The following is an 18,402-nucleotide window of genomic DNA, read 5'->3' on the forward strand; positions in this document are numbered from 1 at the left end:
ACAATATGTAAACTGAGTAAGCTTTCTTGAAAGACTGAGATTTAAAAATATATATCTGGGACTAGGCATGGTGACTCATATCTGTAATCGCAGCACTTTGGGAGGCCAAGGCAAGCGGATCACTTAAGCTCAGGAGTTCAAGTCCAGCTTGAGACTACCTTGGACAACACAGGGAAAGCCCATCTCTACCAAAAATACAAAAATTAGCCAGACATGGTGGCCTGTCTATAGTCCCAGCTAGTCAGAAGTCTCAGGTGGGAGGACTGCTTGAGCCTAGAAGGCAGAGATTGAATTGAACCAAGATCATACCACTGCATACCAGCCTGGGTGACAAGAGTGAGACCCTTTCTCAAAAAAAAACTACATATACATAATATATAGACTTTACATTACACGTAAAAGAGTATTTTATATAAAATATATAGACTTTATACTTATGTATAAGACTAGATATAGAGAGAGACTTTGTTATGCTTAAAAGATGTGATCAAAAAAGAAAAGGAAAGGCTTTCTTTAAGCATCACATGTCAGAATTTAGGTATTTTGTGTTCGCTAGCCAAAAACAATAAAGTGAATTGAATGCATTCACAAATTTAGGCGAAAGGTCATGGCTGATAAAAATCTGTGTTATTAGAGATGTTTACATACTTTTTAATGAATCGGTGATTCTCATTAGGTCAATGATAGTACAGTAAATGTTTCTTACCCAAAATCTTTAGCTTACTGCTTTTCCAGAGCAGGGTATTTCTTAGTAGTTATAGAAATGACAACTCGCCCTCATTTGGATTTATGATATAATTTAGCTTTTTTTCAATCTTGCTACTTTCTTTTATGATATTCCATCATTCTTTAGCACATTTGCTCAAATATGGCTTAAAATATACAGAAATATGCCAATCAGACCTTATTTTGTTACCAATTAGCATCTCTTAAACAGAAAGATAACTTAACTCATGGCTAAAATTTGTAGAATCTTTTCATGCCTTTGAAATGGCACGAAAATAACAAATAAATTAACGAAATATTAGTAGTCAGAGATGCAGTAATTTTTCTTGGAAAATAACAATATTCTAGTGGCTAGAAATTTTTTCAAATTTCTTCACTTTGTATTTTCACTTGAACTCTTGTTTTCACTTGAACTATTTCTGATAATAGAAATTAAAAATCACATCTGTACTTTTCTAACTTTCAAGCTTGCATGAGACCTATGTGAAATATTTTTAAAATGAATTGTAGAATTGCATTAATATTCCAAATATTAAGATAGTGTCCATCTGGGTGTATATCTCCTCCCATTTTCTCTTTGTTTTGAATATATTTTCTTTTGTTTTCATTCCTAATTCTTGTAAACCACCATAGTGCTCATGGTTTGATTACTATAGTGATGATTCATGTCTCTTTCAAGTGGATGGGCAGATCAACGTCAATAGAAGAAACAAATTTAAATATTCAATTAAATTGATATTTATTTTACAATTTTTGTTATGCTTATAAAAACTCAGTAGCTAAATTACATTGTGAGCTGCACCTGATTTTCTAACGACATTTTCCTACATAAAATTCAGCAATCAGAACTTGGGTAATCACATGGTTACTGTCCAAGTGGTATCCATCTGAGAGTTTGGGGCCACTAATTAATGGAACAACATTATCAACAAGGCCTGTCACAGGCAAAGTGGGTTTACTTTACTTTCACCAGGATCTGAATCTTCAGAACTTTTCTCCTAGAAGGAAGTCAAAAGGCAATAATAAATATGTTTTCTGTCAACGATCCACATATAGAATAGGTAACTTACAAATTGCAGTTTGGACTTCCTGCATTTACTGTGTAGCTCGTCACATACTGTCTATTGTCTCTTTTTCCTTTCTTTCTTTCTTTTTTGAGACAGTCTTGCCCTATTGCTCAGGATAATATCCTGAAGGGCGTTTTCCAGCTTGGATTCATTTTCTCCATCACATTCAGGTACAACTACTAAACGTAGATTAGGTATTTTCACATAATCCCATATTTCTTGGAGGTTTTGTTCATTTCTTTTCACTCTTTTTTCTCTATTCTTGCCTTCTCATTTCATTTCATTGAGTTGATCTTCTTCAATTTCTGATATCCTTTCTTCTGCTTGGTCAATTCAGCTATTGAAGTTTGTGTATGCTTTGCAAAGTTCTCGTGCTGTGTTTTTCAGCTCCATCAAGTTGTTTATATTCTTCTCTAAGCTGTTTATTCTAGTTAGCATCTCATCGAACCTTTTTTTCTAGGTTCTCAGTTTCTTTGCATTGGGTTAGCTGATGTTCTTTTAGCTCTCAGAAGTTCATTATTACCCACCTTCTGAAACCTGTTTCTGTCAATTCATCAGATTCATTCTCAATCCAGCTTTGATCCCTAGCTGATGAGGAGTTGTGATCCTCTGGAGGAGGAGAGGCATTCTGATTTTGGGTGTTTTCATCCTTTTTGCACTGAAAGGGTTTCTTCACATCTTAGTGGCTTTATCTACCTGTGGTCTTTGTAGTTGGTGACTTTCGGATGGGGTCTCTGAGTGGATGCCCTTTTGGTTGATGATGAAGTTATTTCTTTCTGTTTCTTAGTTTTTTTTCTAACAGTCATTACCCTCTGCTACAGGACTGCTCGAGGTCCACTACAGACCCTGCTTGCCTGGAGATCACCCATGGGAGCTGCCAAACAGTAAGGGTTGCTTCTTCTGTTATCTTCATCACAGTAGGGTACCTGCCAGATGTTGGCCTGAGCTCTCCTTTATAGGGTGTCTTTTTTTGTATACATGGGTCAGGGAGCTGCTTGAGGAGACAGTCTGTCCCTTTTGGAGCTCAAGTGCTCTGATGGGAGCTCCATTGTTCTGTGTAGAGCTGCTGGGCAGGTACTTTTAAGTCTGCTGCAGTGGAACTCATAACTTCCTCTTTTCCCAGGTGCTGTGTCCTAGGAAGGTTGGCTTTATTTATAAGTTCCTGTTGTGCTGCTGCCTTTTTTCATAGATGCCCTGCCCTGCACAAAGTAGTCTAGTCACAGTCTGCCAGCAGGGGCATTGCTGAGCTGCCGCAGGCTCTGCCCAGCTGCTGTGTGAACTGCCTCTGTAGTGGTGGCCACCCTTCCCCCCACTGAGCTGGACCATCCTGGGTCCAGCTGCACTTGCTGCGAAACTCTTAATCCAGAGTATTTCAGATTGCTTATTTTGTAGGAGTGGTACCCACTGAGCCAGACTGCCTGGTTCCATGTCTCTGCCCCCTCCCTTTCAGTTGAAAGGGCGGCTCTGTCTCCCAGATATTCCAGGCACCAGTTGGAACAACCACCCAGATTAGTGTGAGTTTCTGTGTGCCTGCTTGGCACTGGCTGAAACCACCATGCTGAAAACTTGTGGCACTTTTTGGCCGGGGAATCTCCTGCTCTGTGGGCAGTGAAAATTTGTTTGGAAATGTGGTGAGTACTCACTCTCTGCATTGTTCTTGCTAGGAACTGCACTCTGGAGCTGTTCCTATTCTGCCTTCTTGGACTTTTTAAATTTCTATTTAAAAATCTGCTAGAACTTTTATTGGGATTGCATAGAATCTATAAATCAATTTAGGGAGAACTGATATTTTAATAACATTAAATATTCTAATATAATAACACAGTATATTTCTCCATTTACTTAGGTCTTCTTTTATATATTTCATTAGTGATTTTTTCAGTTTTCTACATACAGACCACAGATGTAATGGAACTATCATTATTTCAATTTCCAGTTGTTCATTGCTGTTGATTTTTGTATTAATCTTGTATTCTATAAACTTTCTAACCTCACTTTTTAGTTTTAGTCACTTTTTTGTAGCTTCTTTGGAATTTTCTACAGAGACAATCATGTAACTTATGAAGATAACTTCATTTCTAGTCTGAATGCATTTTATTTCATTTTATTTCCTTGTTGAACTGACTAGGACAATAATGAATAGGAGAGGTGACAAACAAGAGCTTTGCTTTAGTCCTGGTCTCAAGAGTCTTTCATGATTAAATGTGATAGTAACTAAATGTTTTTCAAAGATACCCTCTATCCTAGTAAGGAAGTTTCTGCTTATTCTTACTTTATTGAGAGTTTATATCATGAATGAATATTGCTTTTATTGCACCTATTGAGGTGATTATATGGCTTTTCTTTTTTAGTATTTTATATTGAATGATATGTTGAATCATATCAATTCATTTTCAAATTTAAACCAAACTTGAATTCCTAGAATAAACTGAATGTGGTCATAATATAGTACCATTTTTATATATTAGTGTACTCAATTTGCTATTCTTAAGTGGAGGATTGTACCATCAAAATAAATGTAGGGTTTGATATACAGTTTCTTGTAATGACTTTGGCTAGTTTGGGTATACAGTAATAACAGCCTAACTGAATGAGTGGTAAAGTTTCCTCTTTTTCATTTTCCTCCCTCCCTCCATTCTTCCCTCCCTTTGTCTCTCCCACTCTCCCTAACTTCCTTTATTTCTTCTTTTTTTCAATTTTTTTTTTGAGGCAGGGTCTTGCTCTGTTACCTAGGCTGAAGTGCAGTAGCATTATCACAGCTCACCCTCGACCTCCCAGGTTCAAGTCTTCTACAGTAAAAATTTATGTTATTATTTTTTCTTTCCAAAAATTGTTAATTACAAACAATGACTCAGACATTTGACTTGCCTTTTTAAAAATTTCTCATTTTATATGTAAAAATATGTATAAATCAAACTCATGCAAGCCTGTGTTCTCTTTCTTGACAATTTATTCTGATCCAAATCAGCTTTATCAAAGGTAGTAGCATGAAAACATGTTCCAATGTATCTGAGGCTCAGAATGGCAGCTCATTGTAGCTGATACCTTTTGGGAAATAGTCATTTCCTTAAAAATATAAATACTCAGTGCAGGTAATTTTTCAGAATTACTAAAATGTACCATTAAAATAATTTCCAATTTAAATCAGCATGTGTAATTTTAGAGAAAATAAAATATTTTAAACTGTAGGTTTAAGGGGAAAGGATGAAATTTAGACCTTTCCCCCACCACAGTTTATAAGTACGACCTCCTTAAAGTTTACTAAAGAAGACAGGAAGCCCAATCCCTTTCAACCAATGTTCAGTTAATCAGAAGTAATCCAAAATTAGGCCATCTGGTTAGAAAACAATATAAGTTGTTTTACAAGTTGTTAAGTTACAAATGCATAAAAATTTAAGTCTTGACTATTTGCACTAATAGATAAGTGATCAGATGATGCATAGTGGAAAAATCATAGTTACATTAAAATGGAAGATCATTTCAAAAGGAAGCCCTAGATTGATGACACATGACCTTGTTGTGAAGCAATGTGAGTACTCACCTGCTTTACCAAAACTCTGTGAACCACAGAACTAAAGGGTGGCCTTGATCTAGTTAATCTAACTTATTTTTCACCAACGGGTTTTGACAAATAATCACCTCTAAATTTAGCTCCTTATTAGTGGGACTGAATTTTTTAACCACCATCTTTCACTCATACCAGAATCAAAAAGACTTCTAAAAGCAGAGTCTTGATGTGAGGTAAAATATAACTTGAAGTCTGCATCTTCAGGCACTTATCAATGAATTACATGGCTGAAACTTTTATTTCTAAGTTTCTAAATGAAAATTAAAATAATAACTATCCAACTGAAGTTGAAATATCCTGTAATTATATTTCTACATTATTATTAACATTGGATGATAGCCTTTAATAAAATTTAAGATAATATAATTTCCTTTTTTTAATTACACTTTAAGTTCTGTTGGACATGTGCAGATCATGCAGGATTGTTACATAGGTATACATATGCTATGGTAGTTTGCTGCATCCATCCCCCTATCACCTACATTAGATATTTCTCCTAATGTAATAAGACATGTATTTAGAAAAAGGGAGAATGTGCAGATTTTTAGCACTTAAAATACCTAAGATTCCATTGTTAAAATAATCATTAAAGACTTGATGTTTGTATTTCTAAATTAGGACTATCTGTAATTATATTTTTATCCCAGGATTAAAAATTTTGAGATGTAGAATAAAGGCATAACTTTACATGAAATTTGTTTACCAATATGTACATAGCATGTTGTATCTTGCTTTCTTTTACTCAGATTACGTTGTGAATACTCTCCATGTTATGATATCTTTACCTATTTCAATGGTGATAAGTATGCCATTTAGTGCATATGCCATATTTATTTAACCAAATTCTCTATATTTGGTCATATATAGATTTTTCATATTTACCTATTAAAAAGAATGAATGTCAAACTTTTGCATTTACTATTTTCTTCAGCATATTTTCATAGATGAGACCAAAACAAGAGCCTATAGAAATGAAATTTTTAAAAATTATACTGGTTCACTGTACTAGGGGGCTGGCAAACTTTATCTCTACAGAGCCCAGTGGTATACATGTCCAGCTTTACAGGTCATCAGGTCACTGTCACAACTATTCAACTCTGCCCCAGTAGTTTCAAAGCAGCCAGGGACGATACATAAATGAATGGGTAAGGCTCTGTCCTAATAAAACTTTATTCACAAAAACAGGTAGTGGGTAGATTTGCCCCAGGAGCTGGAGTTTAGACTCTCTGCACTGAATTCTCTTTCCATTTCAAACTTTACAAAAACATAGTAACAGAGATTTTTGTAATTGGACAAAAAGCAAACATTTGCATTTTCCATTTCATTTTCTAGAATGATTTCTATGACTCTATCCATTGGGAAAGAAAAGAAAGTGTGGACAAAATCAAAGTAACGTTCAACCCTTTTGTATTTTTCTGTCTGATAATCCAGGTGGCATTCTCTGTGGTTCCTACTTCTATGTATAAGAGCTGACTAGTGTTTACTGAAGTGGCCAGTCTTTGACAAATGCACATCCCTGTGGAATTTGTCACTTCTTAAGTTCTTCAATGGTGGTCCCTAACTTTCCAGTCTAGGCTTCAAGATCATTTCAAAATCTCAGAATTGGTTCAACATGGAAAGTCACTGAGGATTTGACTCTGGTCCTACTGGGAGGCAGGATTTGTCCAAATAGAGCATATTTCTGGCACATTCTAGACTCAACAACGATATCCTTGGTTACCCTGATGCAACTCTTCTTGTGTGGTAGAGAACATGTCTTCTACTTCTGTAGACCTGCCAGAGATGTGTCAAGGTTAATTTCGTTCTCATTAGTATAACACATCTGCTTAATTTATATCTCAAACTTTTTCACTCTACTCAGAATGGAACATATGCATAGTTTTGCCCCCTTTGACTGTTTATCATAATGCTCAATACTATCACTCAGAAAGTTGAAAAGACTTTTGCCATGAAATTAACAACTAAATGAATATGCTCACAAAGTTCTGATTTCAAACATCTTGTAAATAATAATATCTAAACCAGGTCTCTATTAAGGAAATGATGAGTCAAAATAAATATTATGCCTGATTTAAATCTCCATGATGTTTAATGAACAATGGAAATGGCATAAAAATTGAATATTGTTGTCATACTCAGCATACTTTCTCAATATTTAACTTTACCCACATTAAAAAATCATACATATTTCTAGAATAAAAAGATTGGAACAGTTTCTTCAAAGCTTCAATGTCTTCAATCACTCATTTCCTACTGATTATTTTTCATAAATATGTATCATGTTTGAGCCTCTCTTATATTAAAAAACAAATTGTCTATATCTACGGCACATACACACTGAGCTATCCTCCTACCTCTCTTTCTCTTCAGCTAAGCATCTTGAAAAAGTTGTCTATTTTAATCCTCATTTACTTTTAAAAAATTTTTATTTTATTTTAAGTTCAGGGGTACATGTGCAGGTTTGTTATGTAAGTGAATTGTGTGTCACTGGGGTTTGATGTATAGGTTATTTCGCCACCCAGGTAATAAGCATGGTACTCTCTAGATAGTTTTTTCATCTTTATTCTCCACCCTCCTTCAACCCTCAAGTAGGTCTCTGTGTCTGTTGTTCCCCTCTTTGTGTCCATATGTACTCAATGTTTAGCTCCCAGTGTGTAGGAAGATGTGATATTTGCTTTTTTGTTCCTGTGTTATTTCACTTAGGATAATGGCCTCAGCTCCATCCACATTGCTGCAAAGGACATGATCTTTTTATTTTATGGTTGTGTAATATTCCATGGTGTATATTTACATTTTCTTTATCCAGCATCTTGTTGATGGGCATTTAGGTTGGTTCTATGTGTTTGCTATTGTGAATAGTGCTGCAATGAACATACATGTGCATGTGTCTTTATAGTACAAAAATTTATATTCCTTTGGTATATAACCAGCAATGGGATTGCTGGATCTAATAACTCAGCTTTGAGTTCTTTGAGATACCACCAAACTACTTTCCACAATGCCTGGACTAATTTACACTCCCACCAGAAGTATATATGTGTTCCCTTTTCTTTGCAATCTCGCTAGCATGTTTTTTTTAACTTTTTGTTCATAGCCATTCTGATTGATATGAGATGGTATTTCACTGTGGTTTGATCTGCATTTCTCTAATGTTTAGTGATGTTGAGTATTTTTTCATATGTTTGATGATCTGCATTTCTCTAATGTTTAGTGATGTTTGAGTATTTTTTCATATGTCTTCTTTTGAAAAGTGTCTGTTCATACCCTTTGCCCACTCTTTGATGGGGTTGTTAGTTTTTTGCTTGTTGATTTAAGCTTCTTAAAGCTTTTGGATATTAGACCTTTGTTGGATACATAGTTTGCAAATATTTTCTCCCATTTTGTTGGTTGTCTGTTTACTCTGTTGATAGCTTTTTTTTCTATGCAAAGCTCTTTAGTTTAAGAAGGTCCCATTTTTCGATGTTTTTTGCAATTGCCTTTGGCATCTTTGTTTTTGGCATCTTTGTCATCCTTGTTCCTTGTTATCCCACTCCTTCTTCACCCCACTGCAATCCAGCTTTCTCCCCTGCCATGCCACAGAAACTGCTATTGTCAAGATTACTGGTGAAATTTTTGATAGGTCTGCTGAAGAATTTTCACCACTTGTTGATCCACTCATTCCTCAAAACACCTTTTCCAATCAACTTCCAGAGTTCCAGCCTCATTTCCTCTCAGATATATATATATATATATATATATATTTTTTTTTTTTTTTTTTTTTGAGACGGAGTTTCACTCTCGTTTCCCAGGCTGGAGTGCAATGGCGCGATCTTGGCTCACCGCAACCTCCACCTCCTGGGTTCAGGCAATTCTCCTGCCTCAGCCTCCCGAGTAGCTGGGATTACAGGCACGCGCCACCATGCCCAGCTCATTTTTTGTATTTTTAGTAGAGACGGGGTTTCACCATGTTGACCAGGAAGGTCTCGATCTCTTGACCTCGTGATCCACCCTCCTCGGCCTCCCAAAGTGCTGGGATTACAGGCGTGAGCCACTGCGCCCAGCCTCTCAGATATTTTTTATAGGTCCTTCTCTGCTTGCCTTTGAAATAGAAAATATTTCCTCAAGGAAGTAGTCCTAGGCCACCTTCTCCTTTGCAGTGCACATACCCCACCAGTGATTTTTATCAACTTCCATGGAAATAAATCTCAAATCATTAGGCTAGCTACTGTGATGGCATTTCAGCATTTAAAGTTCAACATGTCCAAAACTGAACTCATCATCTTCATCTTTCTTCCAACCAGTTTCTCCCTACTCATTCCCTTTTCTAATGAATAACATTACTCTCCAAACAATTACTCAAGCTGGAAACCTAAATTTTCCCTCACTCTTTTCTCTCCTTCACTCTCACATTCAGTTGAAAATCAAATTGTGTTTAACTTACCTCCTAATCATTTGTCAGATTTGTCTCTTCACAATAGCCCCCACCACTGCCCTATTCTGAGTCACCCTAATTGCTCACCTGGGTTATCACCTCACTTGCTTACCGCCATTTAATCCCACAGGTTATTCACCACAATGCAGTCAAGAGCTTTAACGTGCCACTGTGGTCCATAGTGAACCGTATTACAAGGATCCGTAGTAGAATTTTTTTTAGCACTCTTCCCTTTCCCAGAACACTCTTAGATGTTTTCATTTCCTGGGAAGCTTCTGTTCATCTGCTGGTTTTCAGCTTATATATATATATATATATATATATATATATATATATATATATATGTGTGTGTGTGTGTGTGTGTGTGTGTGTGTGTACTGAAAAAAGTTTATATATATATATATATATATATATATATATAAAACTTCCACCACCACAAATTCTTTCCTGACTCAGCCTCATCCCTCAGATGGTGTTTGGTGTGTGAGGTAAGATTGGCAGAAGATGACACTAGGCAGACAGAAGAATCATGAGCCATCCCAAAGCTCTTAAGCGCATCAAAAAGCTATTGACATGTTACAAACAGGGCTTCAAAAGAGCACAGTGGCACACTAAAGCTTTTGGGCTTTAAACTGTATCAATTAGGATGACAGCTTAGAAATTTAGTGTTTTTGCTACCTCCCTGGGAACTGAAAGAGAAGAGGAGAAGGGAGGGAAATAGAGGGGAGAAGAGGGGAGGGGAGTGGAGGGGAGGAGAAGAGAAGGAAGAGGAGGGAAAAGGGAGGGAAGAGAAGGGGAGGAGAGAGGAGGAGAGGAGAGGGAAAAGGAGGGGAGGAGAGGGGAATGGTGGGGACAAGCATTTTAAGTTGAGTGACCTCATTAAAGAGAGAAAGCAAAAACAAAACCAACTGCTACCTTGATATTGGATATTAAAGACAGAAAACCTTCTAGCATAGACCATGATACAGTAAATGAGTGTGATTTGAGATTTCCCTGCAGAAGTTGTGAGCACTTCTATTATCTGGAAACATAAATTCTTTATAGCTTTCTCGCAGTCCTTGGTTAACAGACATTACATTAAAAGACCCCAACTTCACTAGCAATATGGGTAGGAAAATAACATGTCAATTTCCAATTCTGTCTGGGCAAGAGTTCATCTTAGACAACGTTGTCTTAATGTCGTTTACAAGAACATTATGGAAAGATAACTTTGTTTTGATGAATTAAACATTCTCAGTTGAGCTCCTATAAACAAACATTTAACAGACTACAGAAATTCCAGGGAGTTTTGTCAAGTAATACTGTCACTTACATCCAGGCTTCTGGGCTTTGTCCTTGTCTTTGACTACAAATTTACTCAAACTCTATTTCAAGTTAATTATTTGTTAGAATGCTAAGGTAAACGGGGCTTTCCTGTAATAAATGTAATTTTACTTGTAGCTGGGATTAACTGTTGATTAAAAAGCTTGTTTTGATCTTTAGAAATCCTTTGGTTCATTATTGTAGATACCTAGAAAACATTTATCAAAGAATTCCTGTGCTTACGGGAAAATTCCATGTCAGGTAGTTCTCTTTGAATGTCAGCAATGTATACTAGAATGTGTACAATCATAACAAACAGACAAATAGCCGCTGTTAATAATATCCTTTCTGCCTTTAATCAATTTCCCGATCACTCTTAATTCCTATATAATCCAGATCCAAGATCAGGCCTCTCTGTCTCCTGAAGAAATAAACAGTCTTGACTCAATCCCTCAATTTCATAACCTCACAATCCAAAGCCTTCATCAAAATCTATGAATTCCCAAGGGCCTATCCAGCCAGGCATTTTAACAGCAAAGCTGTATTTTTTTCTCAGGAGAATTCTCTTATCAGTTACTAAGAATGTATTTTGTTACTGAGATCTTTTGAATGACTCTATTAATCCTAAGCCCCTACTGTCCAATAAAGACTTAAAATCTCAGCGAAACATTTTACTAGATAAAAATCTGTTCTTCCAAATACCCAAATCACAAAAGGATAAAGATTCATTTGCTCCATTTCTGAACCTATTCCTCTAGCTTAGGATCAGATTAGGTAGAAAATTACTATTTTTTTTTTCACAGCCAGGAACCTGCGCAGCTAATACCTGCGATACAGACTCTTGTATTTTAGAAGTGAGGCACAAAGATGACAATGTGGGTACTGCTACTACCTAGAGGAAAGGGATCTGGGATAGAGCATGCACCATTCCAAGCTCTGGGCATGACATGAAAGCAAAGCTTTGCAGCTCTGCAGCTCAGAGAAGGCACAAGTCCAGCAACACAGTGTAGCTAAAAGTAGTGGACAGCCTCACTGCTATGCCTCGCACACTACACGCTGTCCCCTCTTCTTAGAACATTTTTCTCCTGGACCACTTTCATCTCCATCCATCCTTACACAAATCACACCTCAGTGAAGTCAACAACACGCTGTGAAAACTTCCCTCCCGCCCCCCTACTCTGCAAGTCCCAGTCTGCCTTCCTGGGCTCTCCTCTCCTCTTTTCTTCATACTGCTAAGTAATCTTCTCATTTATTATTTTCATTGTTTACTGATGGGTTTCTCTGACAGTATGTGAGCTCCACAAGGTCAGGGATCTGTTATTTCGTAAGCCATTCTCTGCTTCTTCTTTTCGCTCAACTGCTTTTCTCTCTGGCCATGACTTTCTGACCCAGCATTTCCTCTGTTACTGAGCTTGCTCCTCCCCTAGTGTGAGGGGCAGCCCCTTAAGCCCACTGCTTTATCTAGCTCATTAGTACCTTTGCGACTTCATCGCCTCACTGTTCAGTCTGAGAGAGGATCAGCAACTTTAAGCTGCTTAGAGTCCCCGGCAGCTTCTATCCTTTCATTTTCTGCTAAGCCTGCTAAGCTCCCCCTTCTTTTATTAACTCTCTGTGGAACTCTTTCTTCAGCTCCTGCTTGGATCTTTTTGCTCAGTCCTCAGCCATTCAGTCTTATCACTCAGCCTTATCACTCAGTCTGGGCCTTGCCACCATAATGATTAAGAAGACAAATTATTCGTCACAAAATACTTTGTATACTCTTTCCTCCACTTCAAACCAGCTCTGTGGCTACAGAACTCTAAATTTCTCTGTATTTTCAGGTGCCTACTCTTCTTTTGCTCCCTTTTCAGAGAAAGAGGTGCCTTTCTCCTTGCCCAAATCAGCATTTCTGTATTAAGGATGTTTCCCCTCTTCCACCTCTTCTGAAACTTCACACCATCAGACAAATCCTCTTTCCCAAATCTTCAATCTCTTGCTCTTCTTCTCCTCTGTCCGCAATTGTGTTTACAGCCTGCCCAATTCTGTACACTTTATGTCTTACTCTTGTGTTATTTTTGAACTACCTACATTGAGTATTTTTCTCTTTTGTATCCATCTTGTCATAGATAATTTACTTCAATCAATGTATTTTAATCTATTTTATACAAAGACTCTTGGTGTCCATCTCATTATCAAATCTCATTGCCATTTATTAATTCCCAACCGCCTTGAACTCTGTGGCATTTGCCATATTTAATCAGTTCTTCTTCAGCCCCTGCTCTTGTTTTAATCCCAGGCTTTTTCCTATTCTTCTACTTCATTACCCACTTCTTTGTGGTGTCCTTTGTGGTTTCTCTTCCTTATTCCACACCGTGTATCAAGAGGTAGCACAAAGCTTGATCACTGATATCCTAATCTCTGTCATCAGTTTTTCCCTTGGGGATCTTAAACATTCTCAGTGCTTACAGATCCACTCTTTGGCAAGCCACATTTCTCCCAAGCTTACCTAATGGTAGTAGACTATCAGAGTTGGAAAGGATGTTGGGGTACCTTGTCCAAAATTCCCTTTTGAGATTATCTGAGATGACTGAACTCACCATCACCCAAGAACAGGGGACAAAAACTCAGGATTTCTGGTGCTTCCCATGTACTAGTAGCATAAAAGGAATTTATCTTTTAGACCCACTTCTATAAATAACTTGTCTGGTGGCATTTGTAAAATTATTAAATGTCTTGGAAACTTATCTTACACTATGTCTAAAATGAAAAAATGTTAACACAATATTTGCCTCTAAAATCCCTTCAAATATTAATTGTTCATTGATCTATGATTCTTTGATATTGATGCAGGATATCACCACAGGATAACAGTCAATCATGTCAAGACAAATCATTCATTTTCCTTTTCAGGAAAATGATTTTCACTTTCCTTTGGATTTTCTTATGCTGCTGAATGATACCATCACTCTCTCTTTTGTACTTCTCCGGATTCACTGGCCCATTGTTTCCTGACGATCCTCCAGAATGAACATTTAGCACCCACTATGTTCTTGTAACCACAGAGAGGAAGCTTTGCTTCTCTCTGGAAAAAGGTTCTTAGGGAAATGTTACCTCCTCCATGAGAGAGACTGGGTCCTTAGAGCCCCATCTTCCAATTGCATTGAAATTATCTTTGTGTGCCTTCCTATACAACTGCACTATAAACTCTTTAAAGACAAATGTTTTATACCCCTTACTGAGTTGGAAATAAATTGGTAAAATGAGGCTGACTGAATAGTGAATAATTAAAAAGAAATAAGTCACCAAGAACTGCTGATTTTTTTACATCATTCAAGAAAAGATTATTACCAACTAGAGAGAAATATAACAAAAACTTAACTACAAGTAGGTAAAAGAGTTATGGTTGATTTTAATTCCTTAAATTTTATAATTGCTTCAAAATGTCTATAATTAACAAGTATTTCCTTTATAGTTCAAAAAAATCAACTGTTGTTTTCAAAAGACAGAAGAATTTAAATGCGTTTCCACTGGCCAGGTACAGTGGCTCATGCCTGTAATCCCAGCACTTTGGTAGGCCAAGGCAGGTGGACTGATTGAGGTCAGGAGATTGGGACTAGCTGGCCAACATGGCCAAACTCCATCTCTACTGAGAATACAAAAATTAGCCTAGCATGGTAGTATATACCTATAATTTCAGCTTATTGGGAGACTGAAGCATAAGAATTGCTTGAACCCAGGAGGGAGAAATTGCAGCGAGCTGGGACCATGCCATGCATTCCAGCCTGAGAGACAGAAATCAGACACTCAGAAGAATGCAACCATTTGTTTTTTTTTTTTTAATCGCATTTTAGGTTTGGGGTACATGTGAAGAACATGCAAGATAGTTGCATAGGTACACACGTGGCAGTGTGATTTGCTGCCGTCCTCCCCTTCAACTATATCTGGCATTTCTCCCCATGCTATCTCTCCCCAACTCCCCACCCTCCACTGTCCCTCCCCTATCCCCCAACAGACCCCAGTGTGTAGTGCTCCCCTCCCCATGTCCATGTGTTCTCATTGTTCAACACCCACCTATGAGTGAGAACATGTGGTATTTCATTTTCTGTTCTTTTGTCAGTTTGCTGAGAATGATGGTCTCCAGGTTCATCCATGTCCCCACAAAGGACACGAACTCATCGTTTTTGATGGCGAGAATGCAACCATTTGTCTCTTGTCTACCGATGACCTAGAAGCCCCCTCCCCACTTTGAGTTGTCCTATCTTTGCCTCAAGTTGTCCTACCTTTCCAGACTGAACCAGTGTATATATTATATGTGTTGATTGAGGTCTGTCTCCCTAGAATGTATAAAACCAACTGAGCCATGATCATCTTGAGTACATGTCATCAGGACATCCTGAGTCTGTGTCATGGACATGCATCCTGACCCTTGGCAAAATAAACTTTCTAAATTAATTGAGGCCTGTCTCAGAGTTTCAGGTTCACACCCACAAAGACCCATGAATTAACACTGAAATGTCTAAGGCCTTAAAGTTCTGGGAGCCAACTGATGACTCATGATCTGTGATAAACAGATGGTGCTAATAAAACATCAGTTCCTTGGAGTTGTACATACTGAAGAAACATACGGTCAGAATGAACTAGAATAAAAATACAGAGTGGGACTATAGGCACACATTTCTCATAACAGCCATGCCAGCAATGTCCTAATCCAGTTGTCCTTTGTCTCCTGGATGAATTTTTTAAAAGACTCATTTCAGACTTGGGGAGGGCTTCAAATTCATGGAACTAATTGCATGATTTTAAATGACCATTGTATGAGTAAGATTAACTGAAATTGCTCATGAAAGCTACATGAAAACTCAAGATTTACAATCCCATCAATGTGCGAGGAAGAATAATGGCTTTCTAAAGATGTCTGCATCCTAATCTCTGGAAACTGAATATGCTGTGTTACATGACAAGAAGGAATTAGGTGGCAAATGGAATTAAAATTGCTAATAAATTAATGTTGAGATGGTGTATTAGTCCATTTCATGCTGCTGATGAAGACATACCTGAGACTGGGTAATTTATGAAGTAAAAGAAGTTTAATGAACTCACAGTTCCACATGGCTGGAAGGCCTCACAATTATGGCAGAAGGCAAAAGGCATGTCTCACATGGTGGCAGTCAAGAGACAGAATGAGAATTAAGTGAAAGGGATTCCCCCTTATAAAACCATTAGATCTTGTTAGACTTATTCACTACCATGAGAACAGTATGGGGAACCATCTCGATGATTCAATTATGTCCCACTGGGTCCCTCCCACAATATGTGGGAATTATGAGAGGTATAATTAAAGATGAGACTCGGTTGGTGACACAGGCAAACCCTATCAGATGGGGAGACTATCCTGGATTATCTAGTGGGTCATAGGTAATCATATGAGTCCTTATGAGTGAAAGAGGAGTCAGGAGAGTGAGTATCAGAGTAACATGATGTGAGAAAAACTGGACTGTTCATTACTGGCTTTGAAGACAGAAGATGGACAGCATGAAGCAAGAAGTGCAGGTGGCCTTGAGAAGCTGGAAAAAGAAAGAAAATGAAATCCAATGCCTGTAGAAAGAAACTCAGCCTGACCAACTCCTTGATTTTAGCCTGGATGGAACTCATTTTGACTTCTAACTTCAGAACAATAAAATAATAGATTGGTGATGTTTAAAATCACTCAGTTTGGGTACTTTGCTACAACAGCAACAGGAAACTAATATAATCAGCAAATATTTCAATCCCTGAATGATTTTGTTTGAATGCACACTTTCTATTTACTATTACGTAACAGTTTAACTATGTTTACAACTTCATCTGCAAATACTGCCACGCTTGTTCAGGGACAGGGGTCATGATTTATTTGGTTTTTTATCTTTAACAACTAATACATATTCTGGTTCATAGAAGTTAAATAAAGTAACCTTTCCTTACCTTACATGGCAATAATGTGACTGTCAGCTGACAGTCTTGGTCAGCTCCATCCTTAGCGTACTTGAGACACAACATGAGAAAGTTTGAGTGTAATAATTTGCCTCAATCATTACCTCATTTCTCTCTGGTTTTTACTCTAATCATAAAATTTTAAAGATGGACAATGGTAAGTTATGTGCACTACTTTCATTTTAGATGAGGCACAGATTCATGAATTATTCCCATCATCTCATCAGTCACTAGATCCTGAATCAATCTTCTTCCCAAAACAAAATGCTAACTGTACGTGTTTAAAATTGCCTTCATTGGCAAGTGAGAGAACACTAATAGTACTTCATGTTCTGACAGCAAACTACCAAAGTGACCTAGCTAGTATTAAGAAAAGTATAACTTTTTCATCTAAAAGGAACAGCCATCGGGTGGAGGCGATGTTTTCTTAATACAACGTAGCAAAACACCTAAGCCATTATTATATAGATAAGAAATAAAAATATATTACATATAATTTGTTTACATAAAACAAATCATCTTCCAAGTGATTTGTTTTAAAAATATTTATTTTCAAAATGATTGTACTACTTTTTCTGACTCAAAGCTGTGGAAGAACAGAAATTATTTTCAAATGTCTGGCTGCTCACCAGTAACCTATTTGAAAAAGACAACAGGCTGTTTAGATTTACCATCAAAAATGCATTTGGAATGAAGTGTGCCCTGCCATAGTCAACATCAAATAGAACTTTCTTATGTTGGCACATCTTTACCACCAGAATGTTCTCAGTTAGTATACATAGAGCTAGTTATCTTATATTTGCTTATTATTTTATTATTGCCTTTGTACTTTGGTATAATTATTAACTTTGCAGTCAATTTTGAATTCAATGTTTTGTTCTTGGGTTGAGTCAGGAAGAACAAAACACATTCACAATGTTTCATGAGGTCAAAGATTCTTTTCTGGAAAATAAAGTAAGTGTTCAGCTGGTCTTAGAATGTTACGAATTACTTGAAATTTCTACATATTTTTCTCCTTTCTTTCTCATTTTCTTAGATTTTTTTGTCTTCTCTGTTGGCAGCTCTGTCTCACATCTTCTCACCCTTCTCCCTTTATTGTTACTGACAAAGTCTGAAGAGGGTTGAATTGACAAATGTTGCGCCTTTAATAGTCAAAAATAGCACAAGAACAATTTAATCCTGGAACATGGTGATATGGAAGAAGATGGAAGTTTGAGAAGCTGTTTTTATTAAACAAAGATTTTCTTTGTTTTAAATATAATGCCTAGAATTTTTTTAACTCATGCCTATATTTACAACCAGAATGTTCTTAGTTTGTATGCATACAGCTATTATCTTATATTTACTTGTTTTTAAGTGAATATTATCTTACATTCACT

The 18,402-nt window shown here is 37.0% G+C and overlaps 1 long non-coding RNA gene across 4 annotated transcripts in view; it reads right to left on the reverse strand.

The window, feature by feature from the left end:
• LOC144581708 (uncharacterized) overlaps positions 1 to 18,402 on the reverse strand; it is a 187,696-nt gene that overhangs the window by 84,631 nt on the left and 84,663 nt on the right. The window lies entirely within an intron of this gene.

Source organism: Callithrix jacchus, chromosome 3 (assembly GCF_049354715.1).
Source record: "Callithrix jacchus isolate 240 chromosome 3, calJac240_pri, whole genome shotgun sequence".
Taxonomy (NCBI): Eukaryota; Metazoa; Chordata; class Mammalia; order Primates; family Cebidae; genus Callithrix; species Callithrix jacchus.